We start from the raw sequence: 22049 nt of genomic DNA on the forward strand, positions 1-22049 counted from the left end.
GAAAAATAAAAATTTAAAAAAAATCATTAAAAACATTCAAGTCTTCATAGCATTCAACAATAATCATCTTTGTTCTTTTTAAAATATTTTAGTTATTTGAGAGAGAAGAGAGATATAGAGATGGAGACAGAGATAGAGATAGAGATAAAGAGAGAGGCAGAGATAGAAGGAGATGAGAGACAGCCACAGAGAGAGCACCTCATCCACTGGTTTAGTTCACAAATGTCTGTAACAACCATGGCTGGACTGAGGCCGAAGCCTGTCAGGGGATGCACTGTGGATCTCCCATGTGGGTGGCAGAAAGGCAATCACTTGAGCCATCATCCATTACTTCTCAGGATCCACATCAGCAGTTAGCTGGAGTCATGAGCCAGAGGTGGATATTGAACTCAGTTACTCAATTGTGGGATGTGGGGTCTTAACCACTAGGCTAAATGATCATCCACCCATAGACAATCATCTTTGGAAATACCCTTGAAGATTATAACTAAGTCAAATAGTGAATCTTTTCATTCATTGCTACACTTGCTCTTTTATCTCATAGTTGGAATTATAAATTAGCAAACAACATTTTCCAGAGTTCTTTGCCAGGATCCTGGATTGATGCTCTCTAGTGCTGCTTGTTTACAAATACACTTGCTTACAAAGCTGCGATGCTTCAGCCACTTCCTTAGACATCTAAGCAATTCAATAATGTGATTTTTCTACGTTGCTTTCTACAGTTTCTTAGGCACTCCATTTTTCTCCACCATCACATCAGTCAGCAGCACATCCCTATTTGTACATAATTTCCAGTTTTAAAGTCAGTCTTTTAAGATATCTTACTTTTAAGATATCTTATTTTTAAGATATCCCTCTCCCTCTCCCTCTCCCTCTCTGATCAGATGTTGACAGAACAGTAATTCAGGATATGCATGAAAAACAAAAAAGAATAACAACTTCTTCTTGTTTACAAAAAGCAATAATAAAATAATCTAAATAAATCTGGAAAGTGAATATTGTATAAAATATTAAAATGACAGAGAGTATAAAGAGAGAGACTAGAAGACAACAAATTATTTTAATTTTTGGAGGTAATATAAAGTTGAGTTAGAGATATTTGAGAAAAGGGTGAACAAACACAATTACTGGTAATAATAATATGATAGGGATAGTCATTAGAAGAATAAAATAGAGTACATAAAGTGTAACTAAGCATAAAAAATTATGACCTAGAAAGTGAAGGGTGGAGAAGAGAGGAATAATTTTTAAAGTTCTGGCAATATCAATACGTTGCTAAAATGTAACGATGATTTCTGACAACATATATTTTCATAAATGTAATTGAGTAAAAAGACCATCATATTTTTAAAAATCCTATTAAATTATTTAAAATAAATCAGGATCTGACTTAAAGGGATATTGAAATACATATTGATTTATTTTTTGAGGAGCAGAATGACATAGAGGAAGGAACAGCTTCCATCCACTGGTTCACTACCCAAAGGGCTACAATGGTCAGGGAATATCCGAGTCCAGGGCAGGAGCCAGAAATTCCATTTGAGTCTCCCATGGGAGTGGGAGGGACTCAAGCACTTGAGCCACCATTTTCTGCCTTCTCAAGTGCATGATAAGAAAGCTGGATAAGAAGCAATATAGCCAGAACTAGGACCAGCACTTGGATATGTGACACAGGCATCACAAGTGGAGGCTTAACCCACTGCACATAATACCATCTATATGGGGAAACACATAGACAAGTAAGTATGGAAGCAACAGATTAGCTAGCATCATCTCCAATACCCCAAACACCAAAAAATAACAGCTATAAAAATACCCATCAAGGTATAGGGATTTCTTCATAGATTTTAAAAAATGAACAAAATGAATGTTGGGTATGTATGAACCAATGAAAGAGAATTCTATAGTCTGAAACAACACAGACTGTCAAGATTTGAGTATTTGAACAAAATAATTTAAAAAGTGAATTTAGTTATGCCTGACATGTAAAGAGTAAACTTCAAGATGTCATTCTTTGTATTTAAATATAATGCTTATGGTTATGTACTTATTTAAAGATGAAGAGTGTCCAAATGAAGACAATTTTAAAATAGTTTTATAGATGGAATATATACAGACATACAGATTTTTACTTACATGGAATGAATTAACATTGTAAAGATGGGTCTTCTCTAAGTAATCTAGAAACTCAATTCATTTTTACTGAAAATGTTAATGGACTTTAATTTCACTCATATTCAATAAAATTTAAAAATAATCACAGATCATTAAAGCTATAGAAGTATATCATTCTTAACCATGTGATTTACAAAAACATAAAACAAAATTCAACAAAACTATAATTGCAATACTAATGCACACAGGTTTTAAATTTTTTATTGTTTTCCATTTTTAATTTTAGCTCCCACATACAAGGGGTAATATTTGGTATGTGTTTTTCTGTGTCTGGATTATTTCACTCAAAATAATGTGCTCCAGTGGAATCCATTTTGATACAAATGGTAAAATTTTATTCCCATTTGCATCAAATTCTAATTTTGTCATCTTGAGTCACCTCCAAAGGAGACCTGAAATCACATGTTGCAAGGAAAAATCATATGGACTTAATTACATTAAATTCAATTATATTTGCTTGATTTAATTTTGCTAGTGATATTAACATTCATGTCATATTCTAGAAAGGCACAAACAAAATGTGAAACAAAAGTTATAGTGAAGATATGCTTTTTCTTATACTGTTCTCAAACTAGACCTCCTTTTCCATTATTTGGCTTTCTAACACTTCCATTAAGGAGTAAATTGTAAATAAATAATTATATATAAGTGGAAGTCTTCCTTGTCCCATTATTCTGACTTTATTGTCCTGTTCTTCGCGCTCCTTGAGTCCTACCACTGACTTCATACTTTTCATTATTACTTTCACATTGTCAATTGATAAGGCAATCTCCCCCATTGTGTGATAATTGTCTAAAAACAAGACTTTTCTCATCAATCTGAGTGGCTATAGTTTACCTAGAAGTAAGCATGAGTAAAATCATTATCATTCATTTAATTGGTTAATCAACATGCTAGAAATTAGCATGCCAAATACGTGGTAATACAATTAGTCTAAAGAATCCTGAAGTTATAAAGCCCAAGCAAATTTAATTAATGCTTTTATTTACAAATTGGTTTTTGAATATGGTATGCGATGATATAAAGGAGCAGTATCCATTTCAGATGACTAAACCCATGAACAAATCAGTATGTTTAATTATGTCATGCTTTGGAAATGATTTGTATATGCTTTATGCTTTTATAAATTTCTTAGAAAAGCACTGTTGAAGAAACATGAAATAATGTTGGAGTACTTTAGTCACTCGATGTATATAAGTATTGTAAAATTATGCTGATTTGCCTTGGACATTTCCAACAAAATTATATTTTCATCTATATCATAAAAATTCATGGCGAAAACATAAGTTTTCTGGCAGCATTGAGCCATCTGTTTTGTTCAGATCTTATCATGGTTTTGCGCTATACAACAATAATTAAGTATGTTGGCAGTAACAGAAATAACAGTTGGATTTCTTTAGGAGATTAACAGTATGAACAGTATAGCTAAGCAGAGAATTTTCTCACAGACTCCAGAAATATTCCACCTTTACAACACTATAGCACAGAAACCTGGAGAGCCGCCCACTCTCTCCTTTCTGCAACCAAATGGCCACAAAATCTTCGATGTATACAAATCACTGTTTTTTTTTTCCTTCTGAAAGAATATTTATCATTAATAATTCTACCTTTTAGCTATCATTTTCCTTTTATGTAATCTATAATTTTGCATTTAGCACCGAAGTCTCCTTTTCTTTTTTTGTCTGTCCTCCATTTGAATGTTGGCACTTAGTTTTGGTTTCCTGTTTAAAACAACTAGAAATTTGACATGTACCTTGCAACTGATATATAATTCCTTTACTTAGATATAAATATTTTCTCCATTGTTTACAAAGATGGCTTATTGCTGTCAATCTTTAAAAATTGGAGAATTATTCTTGTTTTGAATTTAAAACAGCAATATTATCCAGAAAATTCTGTCTACATATGCTAGGAATTCTTTCAATTATAGGATATTGAAAAAGAACTTATAAGTTGATGAGACCTACACATTTCTCAATTTTCTCATTTATTATATCAATATATTTTTCAATTTTCTTTCACTTAAGTCCAAAATGTGAAGGGTATGCATGTTTGTAAATTTATTGTTTTAATCCAGAGTCAGGTTATATCAAAGGCAACCAAAGTATCAAGATAAAAGTAGAAAAAATTTAAAATTCCTAATTTATCATACTGAATATTAACTATGAAGATTTTCATTTGGATTTTTGATGCATTACATATGTTTCATTTTACATGAATATCAAAGTATTCATGTCACTTTCTTGCCTACTTAATTTGTGTGTGTATTTACAGGTTTCACTATAGGATTGTTCAACTAAACTACCAATTGTGAGATATTTTATGCTTCTGAAAGCTATTCAAATGGTTAAAGTAAAGCAATTTGAGGATATAAATTGCTGGCAAGAAATCTGAGCAATGGGAATTCTCCTTTATGGATAAGAATGCAAAACAGCTATTTAGGAAGGCATGTCTTTAACTTGTATTTTATGCTTTACCTGTGATTGCATTTAAAAAGCAGTTAATTTGACTCTTCAGTTCCACAGGCTCACAGACAAGACTTAAGCCTCAGGAAGAGTTACAGATAGACTCTCCTGCATTTCAGTCTGAACAATGATATTCAGGACTTTTGGGATGATGAAGGTTACATATGAGTTTTAGATTTTGAGTTGGAGCCACAACAGTGAACAGCTTGATTTTATGAATTCTGACTTCCAGAAATGCAAAAGCACAAATTTATATGATTTTATGCTGAGTTTGTGCTTGTTACAGAAGCAATAGAAAACTAACGCAGTAGAGGAGGGGCATCATGGGACTTTGAGGTCAAGGAGGCTTCTCTAATGGAACAATTGCTGCGGTGAGATTCCACACACTCCATTCCCAAACATCCGTTGTATGATATGGAGCATGAAGAGCTCTTCCCTGGCAGATGTTTGTTGTGTGTCCTACTCCATAGAAGTAGTTTTTGGCCACTATGTTTTTTTCTGGATGGGGAATGGGTGTTTCTGGCCTAAGGGACCCTAGGGCTACTTGTTATGGCAGTGCCTTTCTTGCCTATGCCCCTTACTTTCCCTAGTATGTCTCAGTCACCCAGGTAAGTATGAGACCCAGTAAAAAAGAAAGCATTTTGCTTAGTCACTTATTTTCAGCAGTACCTATTGGGTCACTTTTGTTTTGCCAGAGGGACTTTAATTAGATCCAGGCAATAAATAAGCTTTTAGTTGCTGGGTTAGTTATGGCGAAGACACTGAGTCAGAGTCTTCTTCTGTTTCTTGGAGGGACATAAAAAGTCTGTTGACTCGTTTTTCCAGGTGTAGGGTGCTAAACTCTTTTGACTTCCTCACAGAGTCTTCAAAGTTGTCCTCTGCTGGATCATTGCTTCATTTCCAAGATTTTAGTTGTTCTGAGCACAGAGGAGATGGGACAAAGCAGTCTAGCCCATTTTGGCAGAACCAGAAGTCCTTATGTATTTTTGTTCTTCCTAAAGTTTTATGTAGGTTTTAGCAAAGCATTTCTAGAACTTATTTTTATACATATTACTAATTATATCAATTTTAAATTCATGAATAAAATATATGCATATAATCTATTTAATTTAAAAAAACGTATTTTTAACCATATAAATAATGGGACGGACAAACATAAAGATATATAACTATAGTAGATCATCTCAGGGTGATTCTGTTGCAAAAACCATAAAGTGTATCAGAAAACATTCAGAGAAGCTGTTCTCTCACACATTTGGAAATTTACATGGACCAGAAAATCATATTCCATGTCTTCTGATGTATTACATTAGGAGTTCCACGATATAAGTAATGACAAACTCAAAACGTTATCGTATCTCATCTCACTTACCTCAACAACCAGAGCATGACCTTTTTGAATAAAAAGAATATATTTCAATTCAGTTTAAATATTAGCACTGCATCTTTATTTTGGTAGTCTTCTTTCTGCATGAATACCTCCAAAATAATTCATATTACCTATCAAATATATTTATATTATGCATTTTTCTCTACAGAAATGGTGAAATATCACATACAACAACTAGAAATTATTTCTAGCATTTTGATTTTGTTTTCAACTTATATTATGGAAAAGTGCTTTTATTTTCACAGATTTAAATAAAATTAGGATATTCCAATTTTCGGTGGAACACTGAAATATAAATTTATTTTCAATTATCTCTATGCAAAAATTGTCTTTCCATCAATGATATAGGCAGATGACAAGCATCAGTCATATTAACAATTTGTATGACTTCTGTCATTAATAATCACAGACAGGTACAGGCATTTGATACAATGGTTAAGATTTTGCTTGGGACTCCATTACTCCTTTTTATAGTGCCTGAGTCTGAGTCCAGGTTCCACTCTCACTTCCAGCATCTTGCTAATGCACACCCTGGGGGACAAAAGGTGGTGGCTCATGTAGTCACCCACTTGGGGGATCCTGATTAAGTACCCTGTTCTATGTAGAATGTGCCATTCCTGGCTGTTCCAGGCATTTGGGGAATGAACCAGAATTTGGGAGATTTTTTTTCCACTGGTCTCGGTCCCTGACTCTTTCTCTCTCTCCTCATCTCTGTCCATCTCTCTAACTCTCAAATTAAATGCATAAATAAATAATCCGCATCACTTCTCATCCTTTGGCTAAGACCAAGCGTAATGAATAATCCCAGATATTTTCACATCACATTTTCCTAAGGCAGATGACTGCTTTATTTGAAAGAGAGAGAGAAAGAAAGAGAGAGAGAGATTTCTCATCTGCTGATTCAGTCCCCAATAGCTATTGCTTTGCCAGATCAAAAGTCAGAAGCCACAGAGCAGAAAATTTCATCCAAGCCTCCAAGCCTCCCCATGAGTGGAAGGAATCCAAGTACTTGAACCAGCTTCTGCCTCCCAGTGTGTGTATTAGTAGAAAGGTGAATCTGAAGCAGCATAAAGACTGGAACTCACAGACTCTGATATAGAAGGTGGGTGTCCCAGATGAAAGCTTAATGCATACCTTGATATATAGAAATTTAGATTACACTGATTGATCATTACATTGAAATTATAATACAATCTAGATATGCCACTCAATATTGGTATTGTTATTTAACAGATAAGTAGAGACACATTTTCGTTATATGTAAAAGAGTTTAAAAATACTTTTTTTTATTAAACTTTTATTTAATGAATATAAATTTCCAAAGTACAGCTTATGGGTTACAATGGCTTCCCCCCTCCCATAACTTCCCTCCCGCCCGCAACCCTCCCCTTTCCCGCTCCCTTTCCCCGTCCATTCACATAAAGATTCATTTTCAATTCTCTTTATATACAGAAGATCAGTTTAGTATATATTAGGTAAAGATTTCAACAGTTTGCCCATATAGCAACATCAAGTGAAAAAACTACCATTGGAGTACTAATTATAGCATTAAATAACAATGTACAGCACATTAAAGACAGAGATCCTACATAATATTTTTTAAAATTAATTAATTTTCTATGCCATTTCCTTTTTAACACCAGGTTGTTTTTTTTTTTCATTTCCAATTCTCTTTATATACAGAAGATCAATTCAGTATATAATTAGTAAAGACCTCATCAGTTTGTACCCACTTAGAAACACAAAGTGTAAAAATACTGTTTCAGTACTAGTTATAGCATCACTTCACATTAGACAACACATTAAGGACAGATCCCACATGGGGTGTAAGTACACAGTGACTCCTGTTGCTGACTTAACAATTTGACACTCCTGTTCATGGCGTCAGTAATCATTATGCATTTTAATGCAAATATTTTCAGTGGTATTCATATAGATTTTGTTTCATGAATTGCAATTATTTTTGAATTACATATGCCTCAGTAGTCTGCCACAGAAACTCCTGAAGCAAATGCATAAGGAATATGTACTTCAAAATGGAACTAAATATACTTTTTTACATAAATTCAGAATCAATAACAATAGGGAAATATTAAAGGAGGTCAACAATACAATTTTGGAAGCTAAGAAGCTGGAAAACAATTGTAGAAAAAGCAAGAGAGTTGAATGCTAAACCAGTGGAATGGAAAGCCAAGAAAGACCTCAAATTTATATAACGAATTCTCTCCAAGATTCAGGAATTAGCAACGCCAGCTGCTCCCAAAAGTGGAGTGAATGAGGAACACAGAAACACACACACACACACACACACGAAAAAATGGTTCAATAATCTATTTAAAACAAAGTTGGGAAACCTTATCTCTCTTGCTACTCTTTCATACGGGTGACTGTTAATAGCAAACCGGGAGAATCCCACAGCTTTACTTTCTGAAGACAAAAAAATAAGGACATTGGAATAGTACAATAAAAACCCAAATTTAAGGCAGGAGTGAGTTATTATTGCATTGTAAATTATAAGAGTAATGAAAGTTTGCATCTAGCAATGTTCATACTGCTTCAACAATGTGTTTAAATAGGCCTTCATAAAGCATTTAGTAACGAGGAAGGTTACAGGACATGCAACAATCTAACATGCATTATACAGTATGGCAAGATGATTGGGCTTCTCAGATATGCCTTTCAAATGTTTTCATCATCCTACAATGGAACTTGCATGAAAGTCCAAAAGAGTGCATCCCTTTGGACTGAAGACATCAGCATTAGGGTTTTTTCAGGTTTTATACCCCACCCCCTGAAGAGTACAGAAGGAACTTCCAAAACCAAGTGATGAATATACTATCAATTACAGACTATGCACTGATTTCTGTACCTTAATGAACATGATCTGTAACCAGGCAAAGCTCCTCGGACTGGTATATAGAGTGCTCATTTATCTTGGATTCAGTATACCTAGATAGTCCTTGCTTGCTGGAGACTTTGAAAAAGGACTGAATCCTTCAGGCATCCCTAATATGGTGAGAAAGCTCCACCAGTGATCACATTTTTAATTCAATATACTAAGCATTGAAATTCAAACCCAAATCTCACTCTCAAATAAGGGATTTATATAGGGTAGACGTGTGGAAGAAGTCCAGAACATTCTTCTTCTTTTTTTTTTTTTTTAGATTTATTTGTTTATTTGAGAGTTACGGTTACAAACAGACAGGGGGAGAGACAGAGAGAGGGTTTTTTCACCCATTGGTTCACTCCCTACATGGTCTCAAGTGTCAAAGCTGGACTTATCCAAAACCAGGAGCCAGGTACTTCTTCCAGGTCTCCTACTTGGGCCATCCTCTACTGCTTTCCCAGGTCATTCATAGAGAGCTGGATGGGAAGAGGAGCAGACTGGACATGAATGGGTGTCCTTATGGGATGCCGGTGCCGCAGGCAGAGGGTTAGCCTACTATGCCACAGTGCCAGTGCCCAGAACATTTTTTTTTTAATATTTATTTTATTTATTTGAAAGTCAGGGTTACAGAGAGAGGCAGAGACAGAGAGCGAGGTCTTCCATCCGCTGGTTCACTCCCCAGATGGCCGCAATGGCCAGAGCTGCACCAATCCCAAGCCAGGAGCTTCTTCCAGGTCTCCCATGTGGGTGCAGGGCCCAAGGATTTGGGCCATCTTACACTGCATTCCCAGGCCATAGCAGAGGGCTGGATTGGAAGAGGGACTAGAACCGGTGCCCATATGGGATGCCAGTGCTTCAGGCCAGGGCATTAATACGCTGCACCACAGCGCTGGCCCCCAGAACATTCTTAATTGAGAAGAACTTTAATTGTAAGTTGTACATGTATGCATGGTGCTTAATACAATGTTTCAATCAATTATCACTTACTGAGTGATGACAATGAAAGGAATAATTTAAAGAGTGTTTTTCAACTTTACTTGCATGAAAATCTCCTGAAAGGCTTGTTAACAGTTACATTGCAAAGTTTTATCTCCAGAATTTCTGGACTAGACTATTGGGGTAAGTACCAAAATTTGCTGCCCCTGTGATTCTCAGAGTGAGAGTTTAAGAACCATTGACTTGGCTGGCGCTCAGCTCATTAGGCTAATCCTCCGTCTGTGGAGACAGCACCCCGGGTTCTAGTCCCGGTTGCTCCTCTTCCAGTCCAGCTCTCTGCTGTGGCCCGGGAAGGCAGTGGAGGATGGCCCAGGTCCTTGGGCCCTGCACTCACATGGGAGACCAGGAGGAAGCACCTGGCTCCTGGCTTCGGATTGGCGCAGCATGCCGGCCGCAGCACACTGGCCGTAGCGGCCATTTTAGGGATGAACCAACTGAAAAGAAGACCTTTCTCTCTGTCTCTCTCACTGTCTAACTCTGCCTATCAAAAAAAAAAAAAAAAAGAAGCAGCAGCAGCACTGACTTAAAGAATAAGCTATGACCTCTTAAAATCTTACCAAGAATGAGACGAATTCATCTATAAAACTGAACTCTGAACTCTGGGCCAGCCAGCACTGTGGTGCAACGGGTTAACACCCTGGCCTGAAGCACCGGCATCCCATACGGACACTGGTTTGAGACCTGGCTGCTCCACTTCTTATCCAGCTCTCTGCTGTGGCCTGGGAGAGCAGTATAGGATGGCCCAATTCCTTGGGCCCCTACATCCACATGGGAGACCCGGAGGAAGCTCCTGGCTCCTGGCTTCGGATCGGCACAGCTCTGGCTGTTGCGGTCAATTGGGGAGTGAACCATCGGATGGAAGACTCTCTCTCTCTCTCTCTCTCTCTCTCTCTCTCTCTCTCTCTCTCTCTCTCTCCCCCTCTCCTCTCTCAGTGTAATTCTGACTTTTAAGTAAAAAATAAATAAATCTTTTAAAAAAACTGAACACTGATTTTCATATATATGTATGCATATAGACAGACATATATACTGTATATGAATGACTACACATAATGCTAAGTTGTGAAAAAAGTATATAAAATGTGGAATAGGAATTCATACAAGGGGAATTCATTTGTGAATCAAAATACATGTGGGCTTCTAGTTCATGGTACAGATATCATTTTAGCAAAGCTTTAAGCAGTAAACTTTTACTTATGGGGCTGGCATTGTGTGAGTGGTTTAAAATGCTACTTGTGAGGCCAACATCCCATATGCACACCTTTTCAAGTCCCTGCTGCTCTACTTTCAGTGCAATTCCCTCCTAATGCACCTGGGAGAGCATTGGAAGATGGTCCAAATGCTTGGGGCCCTGCCACTCACCTTGGAGACCCGGATAGAGTTCAGGCTTCTGGCTTTAGGCAGAGCTGCAGCCATTTGTGGAATGAACCAGTGGGTGGAAGCTCTCTCCCTGTCCCTCTACCTTTCAGATGAAAAGAATAATAATACAATCTTGTAAAATTAAAAAATAAATAAGACTGAATTGTAGCAGTAATAGTGACAATATAAAAAATAGGAGTAGTATTTGGGAATATTAATCTAGGGTATACAAAAAGGACTGACTAGAAATCTGAAGACAAAATCTTGAGGCAATTAGTAGAAATTAATATTTATCCCACTTCCCAAAGACTAGGTAAAAATTATCATTCAAAGAAATGGGACAATCAAAGCAAAATTTGCTCCAGATAAAATTAAAGAGATAAAAAATAACTTACTCAAGCTGGGACAATCATGGAGAGAAATTAAACTAAATTCATTTTAAAAAAGTAGACGACAGGAGATTAAGCAGTAGGTCAAGAAGAAGTAGAAAAATACCAAATTATTTAAGGGGCAGGCTAATCAATGGAATGTTTAGGGTACATTGAGCTATTGCTCACTGTGAAAATGTTTTCTTTGATTTGGTCTCTATGATTGCAAGTGAGACTCAGAGAGACTGGAGAATAGGGGAGCCAAAGTTTCCAGATGCTTGGGAAAGGACTTTCCTGGGTGCTAGGACAGGTAAAAGGTTACAAGAAGTTTTACATTCATTTCAAAGAGATGGAAAAAGAATTTGCGATCACAAGTTCTAAAATAGATACTCTAAGGAAAAAGAGGCCAGGGACACATAATCAGTAAGAGGTCGATCTAAAGGTTAGCCCAGTTGAAATGAACATTAACATTCTCTCTGTCAATGAAATATGAACAAATGGGAATAGTCTGCATCTTCTTAACAGTATGAAGTGTAGAGGACTGGAATGAAATTGGAGACAATTTCACTCCAATTTAAAAGTCTCAGATGTTTCCTTATAAAAAGTCACATAGAGTAACATCTTATAAAATCAAACAGAAAAGAATAAAATCTTGACCTAAAAGATTAAATGCTGAATCCTTGGGCATTATCTTCCCTAATTTTATCCTTTTACATGCTATAACATACTACATGTTTTTAAGCTTAGCTTATTTATGCAAAGTCATAACTATTATAATAGTTGAGTTGCAGTCAAAAATCTAAGTCTCCTGTAGTTAAATAGCAAAAGCAAAAGATCCAACATAGATGAGTTCGTTCTTGTAGTTAGCATCCACCATATTTGTGTGAGAGAAGGTGAGAGAAGAAATGGAAAAAATATGCTTTGTAACTTGAGATTCAAATCAAAATGGAGAAAAAAAGAAAAAGAAGTGGATCCCAGTAAACATGATATTTAAGAATATCCCAGTTCAAAATTCATAGCGTAGTCCAGTCTTTTTTATCAAATGACATGCTGAGTACAAAAAGCTCATCTTTTTTTGTTTTTAATTTATGCTCTTGGCAAAACATAGCAGGATATTTTCATATTTCCCCTGGATATAAAATTCTTAGGTTATTAATTTTCTTATTAGGGATTTATTTCCTATTGGCAGGACACAACATCTGTAGAATTCCTCCTCTGGGTTTTCTTTCAAATATACATAAAAATTATAAATCTTACACAAATAAATTTGAACCACTGGTGTTACCTAGTAAGTCCTGTGGATCAAAGAAGTCTTAATCTACAGGCTTCAGTCGAAAAGAATGAAAAAATAACTGGAGAAAGACTTCTTTTTATATGTGTTCCAGATGATTTCTCCGGACTGTCAGGATTCTTTCTTCTTTGAACTGCAACTTGGTCAGTTTGCATGATTCCTTAAGCTTAACAGCTAGACACAACAAAAAAGCCGGCAGAAACATCATCTGGGTCAGATCAAAGACAACATTTGTCTGAGTGTCATCAGCATGCTGATGGACTAACGTTTCTAATCATTCCACAGCTTCTTGAAAGATGAAAATGCCAAAATAATTTTGCTTTTTTGCCTTTTCAAATCTCATAAAGATTTTTCAGTAGTAAAATTCCAAAACGGATGTTTTCACAACAGGTAAGTACTTTTAAATCTTGAGACACAGACATTCATGATAAAAAGAAAAAAATCTGCTTTTTTTATGTTTGTTCTTTAAGTTGCAGAGCTCACCCCTCTCACCTTTATTTGAAGACTTATATAAATGTGCATATGTGCGTGGGTGTGTGTGTGTATGAATGTTTGAGAAGTTTGTTAGGTAATTCAAAGAATGCAGTTATATATCAACTGAGATCTTTTACTTTGTAGCACAAATTAATAGGCTTCAGTTTAGTTTATCCATTTTAACACATAATGGCTGGAAAACTAATCAACAGTGATAAATGGCTTTGAAATTTAGGAAATTCAGGAAAATCTCTTTGTTAAGCACAGATGTTTACTTGAAAATTCAGCACATGTGTTTCCCCATCATAACTAATATTTATTAAGAATATTCTGGAATATTTACCAAATGAAGATTTTGAATTTGGAAATTCCTGTAAGATTCTATATGTTTCTCCCAGACCTAATGTGTATGAGCTGCCCTTCTGAAGTCTTTCAACACCATTATATCTTGTTTAATCATAGATTATAGAGACCAGTATTGTGGTCACAGGGGCCATTATTCCATATAGGCATCACTTTATGTCCTGGCTACTCCACTTTGCATCCAGCTCCCTGCTGACAAAGCTGCACAAAATGGCCTGAGTGGTTGGGCCCTGAACCTATTGTGGGAGACCCACATGGAATTCCAGGTTCCAGGTTTTGGCCTGACCCAGCTGAGGCCATTATGAATATTTGGGGAATGGGCCAACAGATGGAAGATATCTCATTCTCTGTCTCTCTATCTCCCTCTCTGTGTAACCCTGCCTTTAAAATATATGTTAAAAACATATAAATTATGTTTTATGTTTGCTCTTTAGTTTAAGATGCAGAACTCACCCCTTGCCTTTACATGAAAACTTATATAAATTTTCATGTATATACTACACTTGATCTTAGCCAAAAGGCCAAGAAGCAATTATAGATTATATGCATATATTTACCTGCACATTTTCAATGAAACAATGCATATATATATATATATATATATATTTATAGTAGCATAAAACTATGAGAGTAATCTGCACTAAAATCAAATATATTCATCTCAATTTGATAGTGAAATATCAAGATATCAGAAGATGTATATCATTAGTGAAGACTATATACATGTTTAAGTCAACACAAAATATTACTATTTTCTATCAATTCTTACTTTAATAGAAGAGTTTCCAATTGAATCTATTTGTTATACAGATGGTTACTTGAAAAGCTCTTGTAGAAATCAAAGGCAGATTATAATATTCCAGGAGCTGCTTAGATTTCTATTTTTTAGGCTCATTATAAACATTTTCTTCAGAATGTTTCCTTTTCTTTTTTGTTACATTTTTCCAGGCTTCAAAAAAAATGTCATTTCCATGCAAATTACCCTCCTACAACATTCATTAAATCCTTTTTACTGAGAACCTAACTGGTTCTCAAACCTCTCCATTATATGTGAGATATCTTGGAAGGGTCAAAACAAAAGAACAATGCTACTCTGATTTAATATAAAACAGCAAAAGCAAGATACTGTTCAAAGTTGTATTGTTTGATGTGAGAAGGTTACAGAGGCATACTACTACAACAGAATATATTCTGTAATGCTAGATACACTACAAATTAGTTTATATTTCAGGCTCCATATAATAATTTTGTTGATCTTTACTGCATTTCTACTTCTAAGGAACAGCCTATTTACATCTCATTTGTGAACACGCTAGTAAGTGACAATTTTCCCATTTGTTGTCATCTCTGTCTTTACTGTGAGAAGAATATATTGTGTGAAACATTAATCCCCAAAAATGGACATGAGAGAATAACACTTTACAAAGATTAAACCCACGTAACAATGCCATGATGTGATAAAATTGTCATATCTAGATTAGCTTTTTCCAACCATTTTGACCTATAATACTTTTGCATCAGTGTGTAATTACGTGGTTATTCGAAAATTTTTGTACTGAAAAAAAGATTATAAATAAAATAAATTTACTGGTATGCTATGAGTTAGAAATGTGCCAGGGGATTCCAACACAATCCCATCAAGATGGCATGTACCAATGCCATCGCACTAGTCCAAGTGATCAATTTCAGCTCACAATTGATAGCTCTGATAGGTCTAAGAGTCAAAGAGATCACACAAACAAGACAAGTATCTGCTAATACTAACTGATAGAATCAAAAAGGGAGAGAAAGATCCAACATGGGAAGTGGGATACACAGCAGACTCATAGAATGGCAGATGTCCTAAACAACACTCTGGCCTCAGAATCAGCCCTCAAAGCATTCGGATCTGGCGGAAGAGCCCATGAGAGTATAGCAGGTATGGAAAGCCAAGATATCATGGAAAAAAAAAAAAAAAACGACCTAAATGAATGATCTCTGTGAGTGAGATCCCAGTGGAAAGAACGGGGCCATCAAAGAAGGAGGTACCCTTCTCTGAAGGGAGGAGAGAACTTCCACTTTGACTATGACCCTATCGGAATAAGATCAAAGTCAGCGAACTCTAAAGGCTTCCATAGCCCTGGCAACTCATGACTAGAGCCTAGGGAGATTACTGACGCCATGAACAGGAGTGTCAAATTGTTAAATCAGCAACAGGAGTCACTGTGTACTTACACCCCATGTGGGATCTGTCCCTAATGTGTCGTCTAAAGCGAAGTGATGCTATAACTAGTACTGAAACTGTATTTTTATACTTTGCGTTTCTGTGTGGGCACAAACTGATGAGGTCTTTACTAATTATATATTGAAGTGATCTTCTGTATATAAAGAGAATTGGAAATGAAAAAAAAAAAAACAACCTGGTGTTAAAAAGGAAATGGCATAGAAAATTAATTAATTTGAAAAAAAATTATGTAGGTTCTCTGTCTTTAATGTGCTGTACATTGCTATTTAATGCTATAATTAGTAATCCAATGGTAGTTTTTTCACTTGATGTTGCTATATGGGCAAAATGTTGAAATCTTTACCTAATATATACTAAACTGATCTTCTGTATACAAAGAGAATTGAAAATGAATCTTTACATGAATGGAAGGGGAAAGGGAGTGGGAAAGGGGAGGGTTGCGGGCGGGAGGGAAGTTATGGGAGGGGGGAAGCCATTGTAACCCATAAGCTGTACTTTGGAAATTTATATTCATTAAATAAAAGTTAAAAAAAATATACTTAAACATTATATTTTGTTATATCCATTACACAGGAAGTCCATTATGCCTTAACCCCTTAAATAATAATACACACTGTGATTAGTTTACTTTAATTGTATAAGAATACCTATGATTTATAGATCAGTGCATATACTATTACATAATGCATTTGAGGGCTACCATTAGAAATATAAATAAACTACATTCATACTATTTATAATATTCAAATGTTCTATTTTTAACTAGTTCATTGTGTCATTCTATGACTTCCATTCTTGTGTTCAAAAGAGAGATAACTGAAAATGACTCAAGCTTTCATTTAATAACTGTTTCCTGCAAAAATTCATAATAGGTCAGCATTCTTTGGTAAGCTAGAAAAATGTCACTTTATTTTACATTTCAATGTCTGCTTTTGTTAAGAAAATTAATTTTCCGTATTAAAATTAATAGCTATTTTTAAAATTTTCATAAAATAGTTGGAAAATATATTTTCATTTAATTTACCTGTTAATACCAGAGTTACTTTTACTAACCAATTGCACACTTATGATTTTTAAAAAACTGCCTGCTCAACCATACACTTTATTGCCATATGATGAGAATGTTTACTTTTGCTCACCAACAACTCATTCGTTCCTTAGTTCCTTTTTAAATATTTTAATGGAAAAATAAAAAAAAATGTGCATAGGATGTTGTATATATATGTTGTATGTATATGTTGTAGAATGCCTAAATCAAACCAATTACCATATGCATTACCTCATATAATTATCTTTGTGTGTAGTGGGACCACTTGAAGATTACTCTGTTAGCAAAGTTCTTGTGGCATCAGTTAAGATGCCATTTTTGAGGCCCATATCTCGTATCTGAGTGTCTAGACTGAAGTACTGCCTGTGCTTCCACTTGTAGACTCTTCTTTATGCAGATATTGCAAACACAGCTCAAGTAGTTGGAATCCTGCCATCTGAGAGGGAAACTTGAACAGAGTTTCCTTCTCCCAGAAATTTGGCAAGTGACTCAGTAGATAGGAGGTCTGTCTGCCTCTTTCTTTCACGTAAAATTAATTTTAAAATCTTAAAATAATGCATTGCACATTTATTAACTTTTAATCATCATGATAAACAAAAGATAATTTGACCTTATTCCTCTTGTCTAACTGAAAATGGGTATCCTATAACCAACATCTCCCCAAAACCTTTGCCAATTTGTTTCTTCTTCTATTCTAAGACTCTCTTAAATTTCCATTTCAAGAGGAATAGATTTCAATAGTTACTTTATTAGTTAATTAAAAATACCATCTCCTCTTTATGACTAAATCTTTTCCTTCATGTGACGTTAAGGAACAAGTCAACTTCGACAACTTACAAAATATCAAACTAATGAGAATGTCAGGGCCTCTTCCTAAACGATAGCAAAAATCTGAACAAAGAATCAAATACTGCAAAGATAAAAAAGTATGAGGGACAGTGGAATTGGGGAGTTAATCAGAAGAAATTCAGTCTTAATATATGAGAGTTGAGGCCTAGAGCACGTCTTCCTTGGATTAGAAAGATATGTCTGCTTCAAGCCTGGTGATCTTCAATGTAGGTTTTGCCTGCACCATTAGCACAGCTGCTCTCCAATACCTCAAGGCTAGATGATGTTAAATGAAATATGGGGTGCACTATAAATAACAGCTCCATCCTTTCCTGGTCAGAGAAAATCACCTGATTACAAAAACCTCTTGTTTATATATGTGGAAAGAAGTGTATAGAATCATTTTCGATGCTACTAAATGGGACATTAATAATCACATCTCAAGGAAGATTTAGATCTCCTGAAGTCTTCCTGTACTATGGTGGTTAAGAGTCACTGCTTTGGATCACAAAACTCATATGGGTGAGTCCTTTGGGTCACTTTTACAAGTGTTTTACTCAGTTACACAGCATTGACTCCCATTTCACAATAGTGAGATAATCAATCAGAACTCTAAGCCACCTCAACTTTTAGCAAAGAAATTATAAAATTACCATGAAAAGATATTTGGTACCTTTAGGTCTAGGTTTTTAAAAATATTACTTAAAACATAGAAATTTAATATATTTCTCTTATTCTTCTCTTACTATTTTTTTAAATGTTTATTTACTTGAAAGGTAGAGAGAAAGAGAGAGGAGGAGAGACATAGAAAAAGAGATCTTCCATCCACTGGTTCACTCCCCAAATATCCTCAATAGCTGGGGATGGGCCGGGCTAATGCTAGGAATTGGGGACTCCACCCCAGGTGTTGCAGGGATCCAAACACATGAGGCATCATCTGCTAATTTCCTAGGTGCACTCACAGGAAACTGGATAGCTCTCTTCCTTCTTGTATACATCTTTTCTATATCACTTACACATTAATTGATGCATGACAGTTCTAACATAACATTGAAATACCCTCAAGCATGCCCAACTGTAATAATTATACCTTTCTGTCACCTGTATATTTATATGATTACCATATATTTTCTTACTAAAATTTTATAGAGTTATCTTCAATAAATACTACACAATTCATACTCAGAACATGTTCTTTCTTTCCACGAGTTAAGGAAAATGACAAGTACAATATAGAGATAGGATATTCCTTTATACTGGGGTGATAAAAAAGATGAAGAAAGAGAGCCCTGATGATGGTGGACAACAAATTTCCCAAAAAGAATGACAGAAAAGACTATTATAGTGTTTCTCAAAACATAGCTTTTGACTCATTTGCATCTAATCATAAAGGAAAACTTAAATTATAACAATTGCAGTTTAGAATTGCATCACACACTAGATGAACCTGATTTTGGTAGGGTAGGGCTCATGCTATTAACAATATCATCAGCTTATAACATATGCTGACATGTTAGGAAAATTAAGGTAGGAATTGCATATTAAGGTAGAGAGAGATAAATAAATAAAAGCACTCTAACAATGTACCTTCCCTGTGTTTAGAACTTAAAATTTGTGAAAATACATGAAAAAGAATCAAATGGTATTTTTATGGAAATGTAATGTAAATTACCTGCAGTTTCTGAATTTAAGAATGAAGATTTCATTAACCATGTTTGATGCTAGCTATTATTTTTACATTTATTTGCTTCTTTCAGGAAAATGTTTGAATTGATTTTAACCAAACAGGGCTCAAATTAAATTAGTTTCCCAGTGTTGTGAAAACATTGTTAACTGAAATGACAAAATGTGTATTCTCCAGGGAATAACATATTTATACATAGTTTAGTAGCTGTTTCCATGAGGACATTTGATAGTTAATGAATAGAAGACATACAGGATTTTTTTTTCATTTTTGTGTATTCACTTTCCTTCCTGAGAATATGAATAATTGAAATAGGACAGTGTTTGAACTTTGGCAGTTTTGTTATTAATTGCATGGCCATTAAGATTATAATGTCTTGTAACAAGGTTGACCATTTTAATGTCATGGTATGTCTTTCTTTGTCTCATTCTTCAGATTAATTGTTCTTAAGTCAACTTCATGTAATTTTAATCATAGTCCCAGTTTTCAAATCATTCACATTTGCATAGTATATACGGTCTCATTTTTTTTTTCTTTTTTAAGACTTCTTTATTTATTTGAAAGACAGCTACAGAAATAGAGAGGTCTTCCAACTTCTGGATCATGTCCCAGATGGCTAAAACAGCTGGGGCTTTACCAAACCAAAGCCAGGAGCCTAGAACTCCATTTGGGTTTCCAGTGTGGGCGGGCAGGTACACAGTACTCATGCCATCTTCTGCTGTTTTCCCAGGTGCATTAACAGGGAAATGGGTAGGAAACAGAGCATCCAGGACTCAAACCAGTGCTCATATGAGATGCCAGTGTTGCAGGTAGTCGCTTAGTCTCTTTGCCATTAGGCTTCAAGATTTTTTTTTTTTCAATACAGAGTGATTTTAACACTGTTTTTCAAATGGGATTCTAGACTATTGTATAGTGGGGGTTATCATCCACTTCTAAGTAATTTATTAGTCATTTGCCAATATGGTTTTCAGAGATGAAATACTGTATGTCAAGGAAACATAGATACTTTTACTTTTAAACAATATGGACCAAAAAGCAGTTAGATTGATTATATTATAAAGCAGAGAAGACACATAAATGACAGTTTGCAAGACTTCAACAAGAGAGAATGGAAGACACTTACCACTGAGAGATCAGAAGCAATTGAGATGAGTCCTACCTGAGCTGGTTATTTGCTTCCAGTTTCCAGAAGCAGTACAGAGGGCAAGGAGCATGCAGAGCCTAAGGGCTGGAAGTGAGGAAAGGAGCTGTTTATCAAGGGAGAATACAACTGGAGTCCTAGGTACCGAGAACAGGAAAGGAGAGACAGCATAAAAGAATAAATATTGCCTTGCACAACCAAATGTCAAGTATAACAATTTCTACTATACTACCTTTAACATTTGTTTAAACATTTATGTGTGTTGTTTCTGTGAAGAGCTAGAAAAAGTTAACTTGAAAGGAACTCACTTTGTTTCTCTTTTACATATGCATTTTTGTATAAAACATGGGTGAGTAAATTGGTTAGTGGACGATCACAAATTCCAGGCAACATTCAGAGTCAACGGAGGCCTAATGATTAAGAATTTAAAAGTAGAGAAGTCAAGATAGTGGTGCATGTTTATTTAGACATATTCAGATGCTAGATCGGGGCAGAGTAGGCAGAGAATTTAAGCGCAGCCAAGAGAGTGCTCAGAAATAAGAAGCAGGCAAGGGATTTGAAGGCATAATCAGGAGAACCGTTTTTTAGACCCTACCTGTCTTTTCCATTGTTTCTTTTCATACTACAGCTTCTTAAATGATTTGTACATATTTTCACTTCATATTTAACTTTTTTCACTACATCTGCCCTCCATTTTACTGAACCTGCTCATCATAAGATTATCAGTGACTTTTATATTTCTAAATATTTAGCATTTTTTATTTATTTGAGAAGCAGAAAGATGAATACACAGATATGCATAGAAAGAGCTGCCAGGTTCATTACCCCAGTACCCACAATTGTTAGCATTGGGCTGAGGCCAGAGTCAAATCTTCCATGTGAGAGATAAGAATGCAGTTAAATAACAAACAACACTATCTCCCAGGATGTGCACTGGTGAGAAGCTGGAGTCAGAAGACACAGGTGGGAACTGAACCCTGGTACTATGACACAAGCTTCTTAACCTCTAGGCTAACAATTCCACATCATGTTTTTGATTAATGCAATGCTTGAACACAACTTTACATAGCCAGCAATTTCCTCTCTCACTTCTTTAGATTCTGTAAAGAAAAATTATCTTGTTAACTTTTCTGAACACTCATATTCTGACCTCTTAACTTTTTTTTATTTAAGTCCTTTCTTTAGGATATTTGATTTTAACTAACATTTGTGAGAACACAAATTTCAAGACAATTTCTGTTGCTTGAATTGTCCTTACACTCAGGGCTGTATGTATAATCACCTTGTTTTAAAATGCATTACTATACCATAGATTGTGCCTAAAACAAGAATCCTTTAAATAGTATGATTCTAATC

The 22049-nt window shown here is 35.2% G+C and overlaps 1 pseudogene; it reads right to left on the reverse strand.

Moving 5' to 3' along the window:
• Window positions 1-14203: 14203 nt before the first annotated feature.
• On the reverse strand, window positions 14204-14301 carry LOC133762590 (U2 spliceosomal RNA; annotated as a pseudogene).
• Window positions 14302-22049: the final 7748 nt, after the last annotated feature.

Source organism: Lepus europaeus, chromosome 6 (assembly GCF_033115175.1).
Source record: "Lepus europaeus isolate LE1 chromosome 6, mLepTim1.pri, whole genome shotgun sequence".
Lineage (NCBI taxonomy): Eukaryota > Metazoa > Chordata > Mammalia > Lagomorpha > Leporidae > Lepus > Lepus europaeus.